This window comes from Chlorocebus sabaeus, unplaced genomic scaffold, assembly GCF_047675955.1.
Source record: "Chlorocebus sabaeus isolate Y175 unplaced genomic scaffold, mChlSab1.0.hap1 unalloc_scaffold_235, whole genome shotgun sequence".
NCBI lineage: Eukaryota > Metazoa > Chordata > Mammalia > Primates > Cercopithecidae > Chlorocebus > Chlorocebus sabaeus.
The window spans coordinates 76,436-93,772 of NW_027327521.1; the positions used below are offsets into that span (position 1 = coordinate 76,436).

The window sequence follows — 17,337 nt, forward strand, 5'->3', positions numbered from 1 at the left end:
GCCGTCGGAGGGCAGGAGCCGGGCCCGGAGAGGCCACCGTGGGGCTCGGCTTCAGGACGTTTGGGGTCTACACAGGCCGCGGAGAGGGAGCTGGGCCGGAGCCGAGTCCAAAGAGGTTGTCGTGAGGCCGGAGATCGGCCTGCGGCCGCAGCCGGGAGCAGAACGAGCTGGGCCCGGACGCGAGGCCGGGAGGCCGCAACTGGGCCTGGAGAGGCCGGCCTGAGGAAGTTCGGGGCCTGGAGAGGCCGCCGAAAGGCAAGGGCTGGGCCTGGAAAGGCCGTTCCCCGTGACGAATGAGCTGGGCCTAATGAGGCCACTGGGAGTCAGGAGGAGAGCATGGCGGAGCTGCCGAAACGCAAGAGCAGCTCTGGCCTGGGGAGGCCGCAGTCAGGCGAGAGCTGGGCGCGGACAGTCCACTGTGAGGCAGAGGCTGGGCCTGTGCAGGCCTTCGCGAGGCAGGAGGCTGGGCCTGGCGAGGCCGACTGGAGGTCAAGTCCTGGGCCTGAGTAGGTCGCCCAGAGGCGTGATCGGGGCTGGGCCTCAAGAGGCCAGTGGGAGGCCGGAGGAGCTGGGCCTGGAGAGGCTGACCTGAGGAAGTCTGGCAGCTGGAGAGGGCGTGGAGAGGCAGGAGCTGGGCCGGCGGAGGCCGACTGGGCGACGAGCACGGCCTGCAGGGGCCGCCGGGAGCAGGAGCGAGCCCTGGAGAGGCCGAGTCGAGGACAGCCTGGGTCTGCAGAGTCCGCCGGGAGGAGGAGGTGGGCCTGGAGAGGCTGTCTGAAGGAAGTCTGGGGCATGGAGACGCCATTGGAGGGCAGGAGCCGGGCCCGGAGAGGCCACCGTGGGGCCCGGCTTCAGGACGTTTGGGGCCTACAAAGGCCGCGGAGAGGGAGCTGGGCCGGAGCCGAGTCCAAAGACGTTGTCGTGAGGCTGGGGCTGGGCCTGCGGCCGCAGCTGGGAGTAGGAGGAGCTGGGCCTGGACGGGAGGCCGGGAGGCCGCAACTGTGCCTGGAGAGGCCGGTCTGAGGAAGTTCTGGGCAGCTTGACTTGTCAAGACTGCTGGGAGACAGGCAGATTTGTGGCCTGGGGAGGCTTCCGCGAGGCAAATGCTGTTTTCGGAGGATTCTGAGAGTCAGGGAGAAACTTGGCTTTTTATAGCGACCATGAGGGAATAGTTTGATTGCTCAGGCTGCCGGGAGGCCAAAGGTGTAAATCTTTAAGAAGTCTGTGGCCTACAGAGGCTGCCAGCAGCTCGGCAGGAGTTGGGCCAAAGGAAGTTGTTTTGAGGCAGGAAATGAGCCTGTAGATGCAGCCGGGAGAATGAACTCATCCCAGAGGTGCCAAATTGAGGACATTCTTGGCCTGGACAGGCTGCAAAAGGCAAAATCTGTGCCTGGAAAAGTCGCCATGGGGCATGAGCTTGGCCTAAGGAGGCCTTTGCAAGGCAGGAGATGGCCCTGTAGAAGCTGCCGAAAGGCAGGATCTTCACCTGAGGATGCCAGAGTAAGACATGATCTGGGTCTGGAGGGACCACTGTGAGGCAGAGGCTGGCCTGTAGAGTCCGACAGTAGACAGAAGGTAGGCCTAAAAAGGCTGATTTGAGGAAGTTTTGGGCTTCAAGGGTCAGTCAGAAGGCAGGCACTGGGCCTGGATAGGGCCTGACAGGAGTTGGGCCTAAACAGACCAGTGTGAGGGAGGAGCTGTGCCTGTTGAGGCTGCTGGCAGGCAGTCAGAAACTTCGCCTGGGGCAGCTGCCATGAGACAAGAGCTGGGCCTGGAGAGGCTGCCAAGATGCAGGAGCTGGGCCTGGAGAAGCCAGTGTGAGGCAAGAGACCAGCCTGCGGAGGCTGACTTGAGGAAGATTTTGGCCTGGACAGACTGTCGGGGGCAGGAGCTGGGCCTTTCGAGCCTGCTGGGAGGCAGGCAGGAACTTGGCCAAGGACGAACTCCGTTAAGTAAAAGCTGAGCCTGGAGAGGCCATGGTCACGCAGGAGCTGGACCTATTTAAGCTGCTGGGAGGCAGGTTGTGCTAGAGAACGTGATGTGAGAAAGCTTTAGGCCTATAAAGGCTGCCAGGAGCTGGGCGAGAGCTGAGCTGAAAGAGGTTATTGTGATGTAGGAGATGGGCCTGGAGATGCAGCTGGGAGGAAGAGCTGAGCTTGGAGAGGCCCACTTGAGGAAGTTCTGGGCCTGGAGATGCCGCCAACAGGCAAAAGCTGAGCCAGAATGGCCGCTGTGAGGCATGAGCTTGCTCTAGAGAGGTCATTGAGAGGCAGGAGCTGGGCCTGTAGAGGCTGCTGAAAGGCAGGAGCTTGGCCTAGGTGGCCAAGAAAGTCTCCTGAGAGGCAGAGGTTGACCCTACAGAGGCTGACGGGAGGCAAGAGTTGGGCCTGGGATGGCGGACCTGAGAAAGTTCTTGGTCTAGAGAAGTTGCCAGGATGCAGGAGCTGGGCCTGGAGAGGCCTGGAGAGGCCACCAAGGCATGAGCCGTGCCTAAAGAGGCCAATGTTGGGCAGGAGCTGTGACTGGAGAGGCTGACTTGAGGAAGTTTCGGGCATGGACAGCCTGTCGGGGGGCAGGACCTGGGCCTGGACAGGCCACAGTGAGGCATGAGCTGGGCCTAACGAGGTTAGTGTGAGGCAGGATCTGGGCCCGTCGAGGTGGCCGGGAGGCAGGTAGGAGCTTGTTTGGGGAATATGTCCGTGAGGCAAAAGCTGGGCCTGGAGAAGCCATTGTTACGTAGGAGCTGGGCCTGTCCAGGCCACTGGGAGGTAGAGGGTGGGCCTGGAAAGCTTGACTTGAGGCACTTTTGGGCCTTCAAAGGCCACCAGGAACTGGGCAGGAGCTGAGCCAAAAGAGGTTGTTCTGAGGCAGGAGTTGGGCCTCCAGCACAGCCAGAAGCAAAAGCGCAGCCTGTAGAGGTCACCTGGGGACAGCAGCTGCGCCTGGAGAGGCCAATGAAAGGCAGGAGCGGGGCCTTGAGAGGCCGACTTGTGGACATTTTGGGCCTGGATTTTGTGGCCTGGACTTAAGGACATTTGGGCCTCCTGCAAAGAGGCAGGAGCTGGGACTAAAGAGGCCATTGTAAGGCAGGAGCTGGGCCTGTACAGGCTGCCAGGAGTCAGAAGATGGGCCTCATGAGGCCACCGTAAAACAGGAGCTGGGTCTCGGAAGGTGGCCGTGAGGCAAAAGCTGGCCCTTGGGATGGCAATGAGAGGCAGAAGCTGGGTCTGGTGAGGTCGACTTGAGAAAGTTCTGGGCCTGGAGAGAAGACTGGGAGGCAGGAGCTGGCTCTAAAGAGGCCGTGGTAACGATGGAGCTGGGCCTGTGGAGGCTGTTGAGGCAGTAGCCTTATCTGCAGAGACTGCCGTGAGGTAGAGTACGGGCCTAAATAGACCATTGTGAGTCATGAGCTTGGTCTGTAGAGGCCGACTGGAGAAAGTTCGGGGCCTGGAGAGGCTGCAGAGGCTGCCAGGAGGCAAGACCTGGGCCAAAAGATTCAAGCATGTTACATTTATTAGGTACTTTATTTCCATTATTAAATTCGGATATACAGTAAAGTAATTATAGAACTCACCATAATGTAGAATCAGTGGGCATGTTAAGCTTGTTTTCCTGCGACTAGATGGTCCCATCTGAGCGTGACGGTAGAAAGTGACAGATCATTAGGCATTAGATTCTTATAGGGACAGCAAAACCTAGATGCCTCACATGCACGGTTCACAACAGGGTGCGTGCTCCTATGAGAATCTAATGCTGCTGCTGACCTGAGAGAAGGTGGAGCTCAGGCGGGAATGTGAGCAAAGGGGAGTGGCTGTAAATACAGATGAAGCTTCCCTCACTCGATACCACTCACCTCCTGTTGTGTGGCTCCTTACAGCTCTATGGCTCAGGGGTTGGGGACCCCCGCTCAAGTGCATCCAAAAGGACCCTTCCCACACCAGTCTTCATAGCGGTCAAGTGCAGCAACCACTTAGCTCCCAAGGCATGTGCCTCGTTGGCATTTCATCACAATCAACAGTAAGTGGTAGCTTGAGTCACTGTGAGGTCACTTACCGGAAATCACCAGCATCCCATTTCCCATTGGCAAGGAGCTCAGCACTGTCCCTTGGACAATCAAACCTATGCCCAAATCCCATCTGTGTGGGTTTATCTCCTGGGACCCTTCCGAGCATACTAGTCAGAGTCCAATCAGGAGACATAAACCACTCAAAAGTTTAAAGTGGTCAAATTTAATCCAGAGAATTATTCATTGTAACAGGGGAACAGCATAATGAGAGATTGGCTAGCACAAAGTAAAGAGAACTCTAGAGAAATCAGGACTAGCCCAGGCCAGGCATGGTGGCTCATACCCAAAATTCCAGCAATTTGAGAAGCTAACGCAGGAGGACTGCTTAAGGCCAGGAGCTAGAGACCGGTCTGGACAACACAGTGAGTCCCTGTCTCTATCCAAAACAAGAAAAAACTTAGCTGGGAGTGGTGGTGCACACTTCTAGTCTTAGCTACTCAGGAAGCTGAAGTTTGAGCCTGGGAGATCAAGGCTGCAGTGAGTCATGATTATGCCACTACAGTCAAGCCTGGGTGACAGAGCAAGACCCTGTCTCAAAGAACAAAACAACAACAACCATTCACAGACAGAAAAGAAATAGAGCTAATAAGCTAAAGAAAGATGTAGAAATATGACAAGTAAAGTAATATGAGGTCTTTTACCAATTTAAAATGAACAAAAAATGACATTAAATTTTAATACCCTGTACTGGCAAAGATGCAGTGAAATGGGCACTTTCTTATACTATGACGGGTGTTTAAATTGTATATAAGCCTTCCAGGGTAAAGCTTGACAATTTTTTAAAATAATAGAGACAGGGTCTCACCATACTGCCATACTGCCTCCTCCAACTCTTGGCATCAAGCAATCCTCCTGTCTTAGCCTCCCAAAGTGCTGAGATTATAGCTGGGAGGCACCCAAAACCTTGTCAATTTACATCAAGGGTAATGAGAATGTCCATTCACCATGACTCACAGTAATCTTACTTCTGCAAATACCTTGGGGAGACAATTCAATCTAAACAAAGGTCGTCTGTACAAACACAGTGAAAATCTGGGAGTAACGGAAGACAGAGTGGTTAAGTGAAATAAGAAACAGTTATAAGAAATTAAACCATGGTATTAACAGGCAACTGGTAAAAGCTCAGTTGATGTTAGCTGCTACTTTTTTGTTGTTTTGAGACAGTGTCTCACTCTGTCACCCAGGCTGGAGTGCAGAGGCCTGATCATGACTCACTGCAGTCTCAGCCTCCCTGGGCTCAAGCGATCCTCCCACCTCAGCCTCCCAAGTAGCTGGGACTACAGGAACATGCCACCACACTAGGCTAATTCATGTATTTTTCTGTAGGGATGGTGACTCCCTTTGTTTCCAAGGCCTGTCTCAAACTCTTGGCCTTAAGCCATCCTCTTGCCTTAGCCTCCCAAAGTGCTGTGATTACTGGTGTAAGCCACCACACCTGGCCAGCTGCTACTTTTATCAATATTATCATTACTCCACTCAGTTAAAAATTATTATTTTCAAGGCTATGTAATACTATGTGTCCTACAGCATAATTGTAAAAACATATACAGTCGTCCCTTGGTATACAGACAGAATTAGTTCCAGCCCCCCATCTCTGCATATACCAAAATCCATGCTTACTCACGTTTCGCCGTCACCCCTCTGGAACCCATGTATAGGAAAATTCCAAATATGAGTTGGGCATAGTGGCAAGCACCTATAGTCTCAGCCACGTGGGAGGCTGAGATGGCAGGATTGCTTGAGCCTGGGAGGTTGAGGCTGCAGTCAACTGTGATAGCACTACTACAGTCCAGACTGGACAACAGAACGAGACTCTGTCTCAGGAAAAAACAAAATAAAACAAAACAGGTTAGAAATTGTAATGAGGCCTGTTGGGCAAAATTCCATATAAACAAAGTATAAATTAATAAAGCAAATGGCGATAAATTAGTATGACTGACTTTCTCGAGTTTCTGACAATAAAGGTAAGAAAAATGCAAAACACAGAGACAGAGGGTAAAAGAAATTAAGAAAGCATTCAACATGTTTAAGAGGAAGACACTGGCCATGTTTGTGCAGCAGCAGTATGTCATGATATGACATACCTTGGAGAGAAGTTCACAGATGAGGAAGTTCATAAAAATGATCAGAGAAGCAAAATACTGATAGCAATACTCAAGTAAACCACAAAATTTCCATAACTCATGTCAGCGAAGTGGGAATATTGTACAGTGTGTGTTGACGTTCCTATACAACACTGCTTATTTGCCTTATGTTTTTGTTTGCAAGCAATGTATATACTAAAAGTTCTTCTTGCCGTCAAAAGAATATGTGTAAGTCATTTGAACATATTCTTCTGTTTTTCTATTTTTATCTTCCTGCCATCATCCTACAGCCTTACTTTAGAAATGTTTTATTTGTTTAGAAAATTGAACAAGTGCTCATTGTGGCAGCTCATACCTCTAGGATGGGAGGCAGGGGTGAAAGGGTTACTTAAGGCCAGGAGTTTGACACCAGCCAGGCCAACAAAGTGAGACCCCATGTCCACAAAACAATTTAAAAATTAGTCAAGTGTCGTCATGTATACCTATAGTCCCAGCTACTCAGGAGGCTCAGGCAGGAGGATCCTTAGCCCAGGAGTTCAAGACTGCAGTGAGTTGTCATAGTACTACTATACTCCAGCCTGGGTGACAGGGTGAGACCTCATCTCCTAAAATAAAACACAAAGAAAAAAAATAGTTCAAGTAGCAAGTTGTATGTGGCTTATTCTGAATATTTCTAAACTAGAAGTTCTCAATCTTTTGGGGTCTAGGATGTCTTTACATTTTTTAACTTTATTAAAGACCTCTAAGACTATTTCTTTATATAAACAATTATATTAAAACTAGAAAATAAGACAAAATTTTAAAAATATTCATCACATATTAATAAAATCATTACAGGTTGATACAAGATTCTTAAAATATTTAACATTCATTACATATTAATAATAAAACCATTACATGTTGATATAATACTCGCTCTTTCGCCCAGGCTGGAGTGAAGTGGCGTAATCTCAGCTCACTGCAACCTCCGCCTCCCGGGCTCAAGCGTTTCTCCTACCTCAGCCTCCCAAGTAGCTGGGATTACAGGCGCCCACTACCATGCCTGGCTAATTATTGTATTTTGTCAGTAGAGACAGGGTGTAGCCATGTTGGCAAGGCTGGTCTTGAACTCCTGACCTCAGGTGATCCACCCGCCTGGGTCTCCTGAAGTGCTGGGATTACAAGCGTGAGCCACTGCGCCCACCCTGATGAATAAATGCTTAAAACACTGATTAGTCAGGCAACAACACTGGGCAGGGGTCTCCTCATTCCCAGCAACGCAAACCCTACCATACGGCTCACGGTTTGCAAGGGTTGCAGAGCTCAAAGGCTCTGACTTGAAATTTCATCATTTTATTTGTACTGTGAGACAGGTTCTGCTCTGTCACCCAGACTAGAGTGCAGCTGTGCAATTACAGCTCACTGCAGCCTCAACCTCCTGGCTTCAAGCCATCTTCCTGCCTCAGCTCCCCAGCAGCTGGTACTACAGTTGAGGGCCACCATGCCTGGCTATTTTTTAAATTTTTTTGTAGAGTGAGGGTCTTGTTATGTTGCCCAAGCTGGCCTCAAACTCCTGACCTCAAGAGATCTGCCCACCTCAGCCTCCTGAGTAGCTGAAACTACAAGTACACATCACCATGCCTAGCTACATGTATTTAATTTTGAAAAATATTTTTGTAAAGAGCAGATCTTGCTGTGTTGCCCAGGCTGGTCTTGAACTCCTGCCCTTAAAAGATACTCCCATCTCTGCTTCCCAAACAGCTGGGACTACAGACATGAGCCACTGCAATGAACTTGAAGAGATTTCTTTAATCTAGCATCCCGTACTTGCTAGGATTGTGAAAGGCAGTAGTGTTTTTTTTAATTACTTAACAATTCAGTAAGAATCAAACTCAACCTTGACCTCTGCCTTCTCTCACATCCAGTCTGTCAGGAAATCCTGTTGACTGTCTTCAACACACACTACAGATCCCCACCCAGCAACTCCCTGGCCTCCTCCCCTACTTCTCCCCTCTGACCACCTCTCAACACCACCATGACCCTGGTCAGGACCAAATTCATCTCCCACCTGGATGTTGCCATAACTTGGCCCCCATGCTTCTACCCAAATCTTCCCACAGTCCTTCTCAACTCAGCAGCCAGAGAATGCTTTTAAACCGGAAGACAGATCATGTCGCCTCTCTGCTTAGAACCCTACTGCAGTGCCCATCTGAGTCACAGTCAAAGCCAAAGCCCCAGCAATAACCTCCCAGGGCTTACATGATCTGTACTGATCCCCACCCAGCAAATCCCTGGCCCCTTCCCCTAATTCTCTCCCTCTCTCCTTCTGCTTCACTGGCCTCCTTCCAGAGCCTCAGACACACCTCGGACGCTTTATTCTGTTGTTTCTGCCTACAATCCTCTTCCCTCAGCACCTTGGCCAGCTCCTTCCCCTCCTTCAAGTCTTTGCTCAATTTTCATTTAGAAGGCCACCCCTGACCATAATATTTAACATTGCCATCTGTCCCTATGCCCATCATGCTCATTTCTTCTTTACTTTCTGCCTTCTTTTTATCAAGATCTCACTGTCACCAAGGTTGGAGTGCACTGACACAATCACAGCTCACCGCAACCTCAAATTTCCACGCTCAAGCAATCCTCCCACCTCAGCCTCCCGAGTAGCTGGGACTACAGGTTCATGCCATCATGCCTGGCTCATTTTTTTAGTATTTTATTTTATTTTATTTTGAGACAGAGTTTCACTCTTCTTGCCCAGGCTGGAGTGCAATGGCGGAATCCCGGCTCACTGCCACCTCCACCTCCCAGATTCACGTGATTCTCCTGCCTCAGCCTCCCAAGTAGCTGGGATTACAGGTGGGTGCCACCATGCCCAGCTAATTTGTGTATTTTTAGTAGAGACAGGGTTTCGCAATGTGGCCAGGCTGCTCTCGAACTCCTGACCTCAGGTGATCTGCCCACTTCGGTCTCCCAAAGTGCTGAATTACAGGCGTGAGCCACTATGCCTGGCCAATTTTTTCATTTTTTGTAGAGACAGGGTCTTACTATGTTGCCCAGGCTGGTCTTGAACTCCTGGCCTCAAGTAGTCCTCCTGCCTAAATTACTAAAGTGCTGGGGTTACTGGCATGAGTCATCATGCCTGGCTTCATGTTCATTTATTCTTGCTGCTGCAATGTAGTTTGCAGTTTTCTACATTCAGTGGCTTAAAACACCACAAATGTACCATCTTACAGTTCTGGGGGCCAGAAACACAAACTAGTTCTATTAAGGCTAAAGTCAAGGTGTCAGCAGGGCTGCATTCCTTCTGGAGACTCTGAAGTGTTCCCTTGGCTTTTTCACCTTCCAGAAGCCACTCCCATTCCTTGGATCATGGCCCCTGACTCCATCTTCAAAGCCAAAAGTGAAGCATCTTCAAATCTCCCTCTCTTACCTCTGCTTCCATCACCACATCTCCTGCTCCACTTCTGAATCTCCTACCCTCTTACAAAGACCCTGCGATTGCTGGGCATGGTGGCTCCCACCCATAATCCCAACACTTTGGGAGGTCAAGGCAGGAGGAACACTTGAGGCCCGAAGTTTGAAACTAGCATGAACAACATAGTGAGACCCACCTCTAGAAAAAAAAATAAATAAGTATTAGCCCGACATGGTGGTGTGTGCCTGTAGTCCCAGCTACTTGATAAGCTGAGGTGAGACAATCGATTTAGCCCAGGAGTTTGGGATCTGCCTGGGCGACATAAACTAAATCCCATCTCTACAAGGATGAGGTGGGAGCATCACTTGAGCCCAGGAATTTGTGGCCAGCCTGGGCAACACAACAAGACCCCATCTGGCCAACATGGCCAACCTGGCCAACATGGTGAAACTCCGACTACAAAAATGAGTTGGGCATGGGTGACATGCATGTGTAGTCCCAGCTACTTCGGAGGCTTAGGTGGGAGGATCGCTTGATCTCAGGAGGTCGAAGCTATAATAAGCTATGATACATCATCGCACCCCAGCCTGGATGACACAGGGAGATTCTGTCTCAAAAAAGAAAGAAAAGAAATATAGCACACCAGCCTGGGCAACAAAATAAGACCGTCTCTCTCAGAAAAAAAGAAAATAAACTGTTTCTCTGAGTTCTGTAAACTGTTCTAGCAAATTATTAAACCCAAGAAGAGAGTTATGGGAACCCCTGATTTGTAACAGGTTGGTCAAAAGTACAGGTGACAACCTAGGACTTGCCACTGGCATCTGAAGTGAGGACAGTCTCGTGGGACTGAGCCCCTAACTTGTGGAGTCTGTGCTAAGTCCAGGTAGTATCAGAGTAAAATCATGGGATACCCAGTTAATATCCAGAGCATTGGAGAATTTGGTGTAGAAACTCCATACATACATTCAGTTGGAAGTGTGTGAGTAGAGACAAACACGGGCTTTTCTGTCACCTGTCTACCTCCTTAACTGCATAGGAGAGGCAATACATGGTGCTCATGAACAAAGCAAGCATTCAAGTCCGACCAGACCCAACATTTGACTCAGTCTTAATATCCAGGTGAGCTTGAGCAAATCACTCATTATTCCTACATCTTCATCACTTCATTCATAAAATGGGGATAACTGTGGCACCTACCTGTGATTCTGTGAGAATTACTGAAATACTATGTTTGGTGTTACTGTGATCATTATACCTATTCCAAACTATCTGACAACGACTGTGATGGATGATAACATCAAAAAATTAGAAACTGTAGTCAGGTCTCTCAGGCAAAATTCCATACAAGCAGAGTACTGTCTCTACAAAGCATTCCTGCCACACTTAATTCACCATTCCCTGAACAAAATGTGCCATCTTCATTGTCCAGGTCTGTACAGTGCTGGTTTTCCTGCCTGAGCAGCACACTTCATCCCATCCCAGCCCATTCTTCATCCCTCCACCTCCCCGCTTCCCTCCCCACTCTCATACAACTCTTCCTCATCTTTCAGGACTTGGCTTCAAGGGTCAACTTAATTGGAAGCTTCTCTCACTGTCCAAAAGAGCTTCCCACTGCACTTGATGCATGCACTATTATTTGATTTTTGAGTTACAGTCCAAGTCTTTTTGTACCTGAATAACATGTTGCCCAGTCAGTCTCTCTTCCTGGATTCAGAAGTCTTTCATGGTAGATCCAGCTGGAAGTGACAAAAAGACATTCTTTTGAAATAAAGGATGACACAGATAGACGGAAGTTCTTAAACGTCTTAAATGGTATGTGAAAATTAAACAAAATTCAAAGACTTGTGGGGAACACTTAGGAGGGAAAGTTACTGGGAATGTCATAAAGGGTTAATTTGTATTTTATTTTATTTTTTGAGACATTATTTTTATTTTATTTTTTATTTTCTATCACCTAGGCTGGAGTGCAGTGGTGCAATTAGGGCTCGCTGCAGCCTCGACCACCTGGGCTCAAGTAATCTCACTTAATTTTTATTTGGTTTAAGAAATAAATCTTGGTTGAGGGTGGTGGCTTATGCCTGTAATCTCAGCACTTTGGGAGGCCGAGAGGTATATTACTTGAGGCCAGGAATTTGAGATCAGCCTGAGCAATATATTAAGACCCTGTCTCTACCAAAAAACAGAATGAATGTGTGGAAGACAATTTTTCCACAGACTGGGAGTGGAGGGAATAATTTCAGGATGATTCAAATGCATTACATATACTGTGCACTTTATTTCTATTATTACTACATTGTAATATATAATGAAATAATTCTACAACTCACTATAATGTAGACTCAGTGGGATCTCTGAGCTTGTTTTCCTGCAACGACACTGTCCATCTAGGATGATGGGAGATAGTGATAGAACATCAGGCACTAGATTCTCATAAGGAGTGCACAACCTAGATCCCTCACATGCACGCTTCACAACAGGGTTCGTGCTTCTATGAGAATCGAAAGCTGCTGCTCATCTGACAGGACATGGAGCTCAGGTGGTCATACAAGTCATAGGAGGGGCTAGAAATACAGATGAAGTTTCCCCTCACTTGCCTGCTGCTCACCTCCGGTTCTATGGCCCTGTGGTTGGAGACCGCTGCTCAAGTGCATTCGAAAGGATCCATCCCATGCCATTCTTCAGAGTCATCTTTAGTGCGGCAGTGGTCAACTGTAGCACCCCTAAGCTCGCAGGGCATACGCTTCACCTGGCATTTCACCACAATCAACAGTAAGTGGTAGCTTGAGTCATTGTGAGGTCACTTCCTGGAAATCACCAGCATCCTATATCCCATTAGGAAGGAGTTCAGCACTGCTCCTTGGATAACCAAACCTATTCCCAAATCCTATCTGTGTGGGTCTATCTCCTGGTACCCTTCCTAGCATCAATTCTGTATTTGTAGGAGTCCAATCAGGAGACACAAACAACTCAAAAGTTTAAAGTAGAATGAGCAAGGTGGATCACACCTGTAATCTCAGCACTTTGGGAGGCCAAGGTGGGTGGATTGCCTTGAGCTCAGGAGTTTGAGACCAGTATGGGAAACATGGCGAAATCCCATCTCTACAAAAAACACAAAAATTAGCTGTGTGGTGGCACTTACCTGTAATCCCAGCAACGTGGGAGGCTGAGGCAGGAGAATTGCTTGAGCTTGGCAGGTGGAGGCTGCGATGAGCAGAGGTTGTGCCACTGCACTCCAGCCTGGGTGACAGCGTGAGACCCGACATCAAAAAGAAAAAAATACATATATGTAAATTTAATATAAAAAGTATTAATTTTGGCCAGGCGAAATGGCTCATGCCTGTAATCCCAGCACTTTGGGAGGCCAAGGCAGGCGGATCACGTGAGGTCAGGAGTTCGAGACCAGCCTGACAAATGTGGAGAAACCTCGTCTCTACCAAAAATACAAAATTAGCTGGGCATGGTGGCACATGGCTGTCATCCTAGTTACTCAGGAGGCTGAGGCAGGAGAATCACTTGAACCCGGCAGGCGGAGGTTGCGGTGAGTCGAGATAGCACCATTGCACTCCAGCCTGGGCAACAAGAGTGAAACCCCATCTCAAAAGAAAAAAAGGTATTAATTTTAACAGAGGATCAGCATAATGAGGGACACACTAGCACAAAGTAAAGATATCTCTAGAGAATACAGAACTAGCAGAGGTCAGGCATTATGGCTCATGCCTGTAATCCCAGCAATTTCGGAAGCCTAGGCAGCAGGATCGCTTGAGGCCAGGAGTTGGAGACCAGTCAGAGCAACATAGTGAGACGCTGTGTCTACCAAAAAAAAGAACAATATTAGCCAGGTGTGGTGGTGGTGCACACCTGTAGTTCCAGCTACTTGGGAGTCTGGGGTGGGAGGATCCCTTGAGCCTGGGAAGTCTACACTACAGTGAGCCAAGATCATGCCACTGAACTCCAGCCTAGGTGACAGAGTAAGACCCTGTCTTAGAAAAAGAAAAGAAAGTGTTAATCCCCCTATGGGAATCTCCTCTTCTCCTGCCCTCTCAGGAAACTCACTTGTCAGTTCTTCCTCCCACTTTCCTGTATCTTTAACCTATCCCCCACTTTTAGCTCCTACCCACCATCATTTAAATTACTCAAACTTCTTCTATTTTAAAAACTTCTTCCTAAACTCAGTGAGAGGTCTCCTGCACACTCACTGAGCCATCTGCTCCCCCTGGTGCCTTCTCTATAGCAGCCTGAGCCATGTCTCTAATCCATGAATCTCATCACGTTACTCCCCCATTTACATCACTTCTCCTTGCCTCGGGGATTAAGTCCAGACTCCTTAACAGCCCCTGCTCTGCCCTGCCTTGCAAGGCAGCCTCACTGCTTGCCCCTCTCCATTTCACCTGCTATGGAGTCCAACTGAGCCTCATCTTTCTCCTCTGGGAGTCTCTGAAGTGGGTGATACCCTCTGCTTATAATATGCTTCCCCTTAAACCTCTACTCTCTTCTTGGCTAGCTTCGGCTCCTCTGTTACTTGTCCACTTTGGCATCACCTCCTCACGGAAGGCTTCCTTGACTCCCCAGATTCTCAGGAGCATGGCAGGTGAGGTGCTCCTCCCATGAATGGATGTAGATTAGAGAGAGTGTGTTATTCATGCTTAATTCACCAGTGCTTAGCTCAGTACCTGGCACAAAAAAGTTACTGTGGTAGCCAAAGTAATAACCCCCACCCCCACCAATTGTTCATGTCCTATGTTACACAGCACAATTACGTAGGAAGGGGGAATTAAGAGTGCAGATAAAATTAAGGTTGAAAATCAGCTGACCTTAAAACAAGATTATCCTGGAATATCTAGAAGAGTCCATGTAATTACAAGCATTCTTTAAAAGTGGAAGAGGGAGGCAGAAGGTTAAGAACCAGAGACAGTGGGCACAATGACTCATGCCTGTAATACCAATACTTTGGGAGGCCAAGGCAGGAAAATCCCTTGAGTGCAGGAGTTCAAGGTCAGCCCTGGCAACACAGTTGAGGCCCCATCTCTACAAAAAAATCACAACAAAATTCACTGAGTGTCATGGTGCTCACCTGTGGTCCCAGCTACTGGGAAGGCTGTTGTGGCAGGATTGCTTGAGTTTGAAGCTACAGTGAGCCGTGACTGGACCACTGAACTCCATCCTGAGTGACAAGGCAAGGTCCTGTTTCTAAACAAAAAAAACGACATTGGAATCAGGGTCCCCTCCATTCTAAGGTGCCTACAAGGCATCTCTCTCTGCAAACGAGTAAACATCATCTTCCAACTCCTCACAGAGTGGAGGAGCAGGAAAACTCCCTCACCTCATTTCTGTGCCACTTGGGAGGTCTGGACAGCCCAATAACCAGCTCCTTGCTGATGATGCAATCAGGAAATGGCTCGAGTTGAGCTAAGGAGAATTTGGATCCTTCTTTTGGTTCTCAACAGGCAGGGTAGGGGCCAGGCATGGTGGCTCATACCTGTAATCCTTGTACTGTGGGAGGCCAAGGTGAGAGGATTGCTTGAGGCCAGGAGCTCAAGATCAGCCTGGGCAACATAGCAAGACCTCGGTGGCATGCACCTGTGGTCCCTACTACTTGGTAGGATGAGGTGGGAGGACTGATCACTTGATCCCAGGAGTTTCAGACAAAGACAGACCATGTCTCAAAAAGTTAAATTAAAAAAAAAAAAAAGACAGAGAGAGAGAGACTATAGGCAGGCACCACCACATTTGGCTAATTTTTAAATATTCTGTAGAGACAAGGTCTTGCTAGGTTGCCCAGGCTGGTCTAAAACTCCTGGCATCAGGCTGGGCATGGGGGCTCATGCTTGTAATCCCAGCACTTTGGGAGGCTGAGGCAGGCAAATCACCTGAAGTCAGGAGTTTGAGACCAGCCTGGCCAACATGGTGAAACTCTGACTCTACTAAAAATACAAAATTAGCCGGGCAGTAGTGGCATGTACCTGTAGTCTCAGCTACTTGGGAGGCTGAGTCAGGAGAATCACTTGAACCTGGGAGGCGGAGGTTGCAGTGGGCCAAGATCGCACCACTGCACTCCACTCTGGGCCACAGAGTGAGACTCTGTCTGAAAAAAAAAACAGAAAACAAACTCCTGGCATCAACACATCTTCCTGTCTTAGCCTCCCAATGCCCTGGGATTATATTGTTTCCTATAATTGAAGACACTTGTTCTTATACTGCTTTAAGGTATAAAAGAAAAAACAAAACATAATGACAAATGTTGGTGAAGGCCAGGCATGGTGGCTCAGCCTGTAATTCCAGAACTTTGGGAGGCTGAGGTGGGTAGATCACTCAAGGCCAGGAGTATGAGACTAGCCTGGGCAACACGGTAAAATCCGATCACTCCAAAAAAATATAAAAATTAGCCAGGCATTGAGATCAGGGAATCACTTGTGCCTGGGAGGTCAAGGGTGTAGTGAACTGTGATGGTGTCATTGGGCTGCAGCCTAAGAGACAGAGCAGCCCCTATCTAAAAAAACAATAATGTCAGTGAAGATGTGGAGGAATTGGAATCCACATACATTACTGGTGGGAACATAAAATCGTGTAAACACTTTGGGTATTTCTTTTCCTGTCATTTCAATTGGATGTTTTTTTTGTTTGTTTGTTTGTTTTTAAATCAAGACAGGGTTTCACTATCTTGCCCAGGCTGGTCTTGAATTCATGGGCTCAATTCCTCCCATCGGCGCCTCCTGAGTAGCTGGGATTACAGGTGTGAGCCATCACACCCAACTGGTGTAGCCACTTAAGAAAACAGTCTGGCAGTTTCTCAAAATGTACAGTCATCATATAATGCAACAACTTCACTCCTAGGCACATATCCCAGAGAAATAAAAATATATATCCACACAAATATATACTGTACAACAATCTTCACAGCAGCATTATTCATAATGGCCAAAACATGAAGACAACCCAAATGTCCACCAACTGATGAACAGATAAACAAAATGCAGCGTGTCTCTACCACGGAGTATCACTCAGCAATAGGACGATGAAATAATGATACACACTATGACATAAAGGAACTTTGAAAACATTGTGCTAAGAGGGAAAAAAAGCCACAAAAGATCACATATTGTACAATTCTATTTGTCCAGATTAGGCAAATCTATAGTGACAAAAAAATGAATCAATGGTTTCCTAAGGCTGGGGGCCAAGGCAGGTGGGGGGAGTAGGAGGTAGTGGCTAAGGAGTATAGATTTCTCTATAGGGTAATAAAAGATTCTAAACGTGACTGTGGTGATCGATGCACAGCTCTCTGAGTATTCTAAAACCTACTGAATTGCAGATTTCAATAAATAAAGTGAATGGCATGTGAATAATATTTTAATAAAGCTATTATTTAAAATAATAGCACAGGTAGTCATGCCTGCCTGTAATCCCAGCACTTTGGGAGGCTGAGTCAGGAGGATCACTTGAGGTCAGGAGAATTGAGCCTAGTCTGAGCAACCTGGCAAGATCCCATCTCTAGGATAAAAAATGAAAAAATTAGCTGGGCATGGTGGCACATGCCTGTAGTCCCAGCTATTTGGGAGACTGAAGTGGGAGAACTGCTTGAGTCCAGGAGTTTGAGGCTACAGTGAACTATGACCATGTCATTGTACTGCAGCCCGAGCAACAGAGCAAGACCCTGTCTCTAAAAAGGAAGGAAAACAAATGCAAGTTTGTATCACTTTGTGAGTGTAGCCAAGTTGGAGGAGAAACAGACAAGAACAAAAGAGCACTGAATAAGGAGGGTGAGTGGCTGGTTAGGCTCCGTTGCTAGCTAAGTGGTT

At 48.1% G+C, this 17,337-nt stretch overlaps 1 long non-coding RNA gene across 7 annotated transcripts in view; it reads right to left on the minus strand.

Annotated features, from left to right (window-relative positions):
• Nucleotides 1-5,015: 5,015 nt before the first annotated feature.
• LOC103226046 (uncharacterized) overlaps nucleotides 5,016-17,337 on the minus strand; it is a 42,869-nt gene continuing 30,547 nt past the window's right edge. For 4 of the 7 annotated variants that reach the window (XR_012092281.1, XR_012092277.1, XR_012092278.1 and 1 more), the window contains 6 exons: nucleotides 14,613-14,728; nucleotides 12,681-12,778; nucleotides 12,147-12,287; nucleotides 11,213-11,277; nucleotides 6,633-6,755; nucleotides 5,016-5,880 (listed from right to left, as the gene is read on the minus strand). This is a non-coding gene — a long non-coding RNA (uncharacterized lncRNA). Of the gene's footprint in view, nucleotides 5,881-6,632; nucleotides 6,756-11,212; nucleotides 11,278-12,135; nucleotides 12,364-12,680; nucleotides 12,779-14,612; nucleotides 14,729-17,337 lie in introns of all 7 variants that reach the window. The other 3 variants (XR_012092282.1, XR_012092279.1, XR_012092283.1) reach the window with 3 other exon arrangements.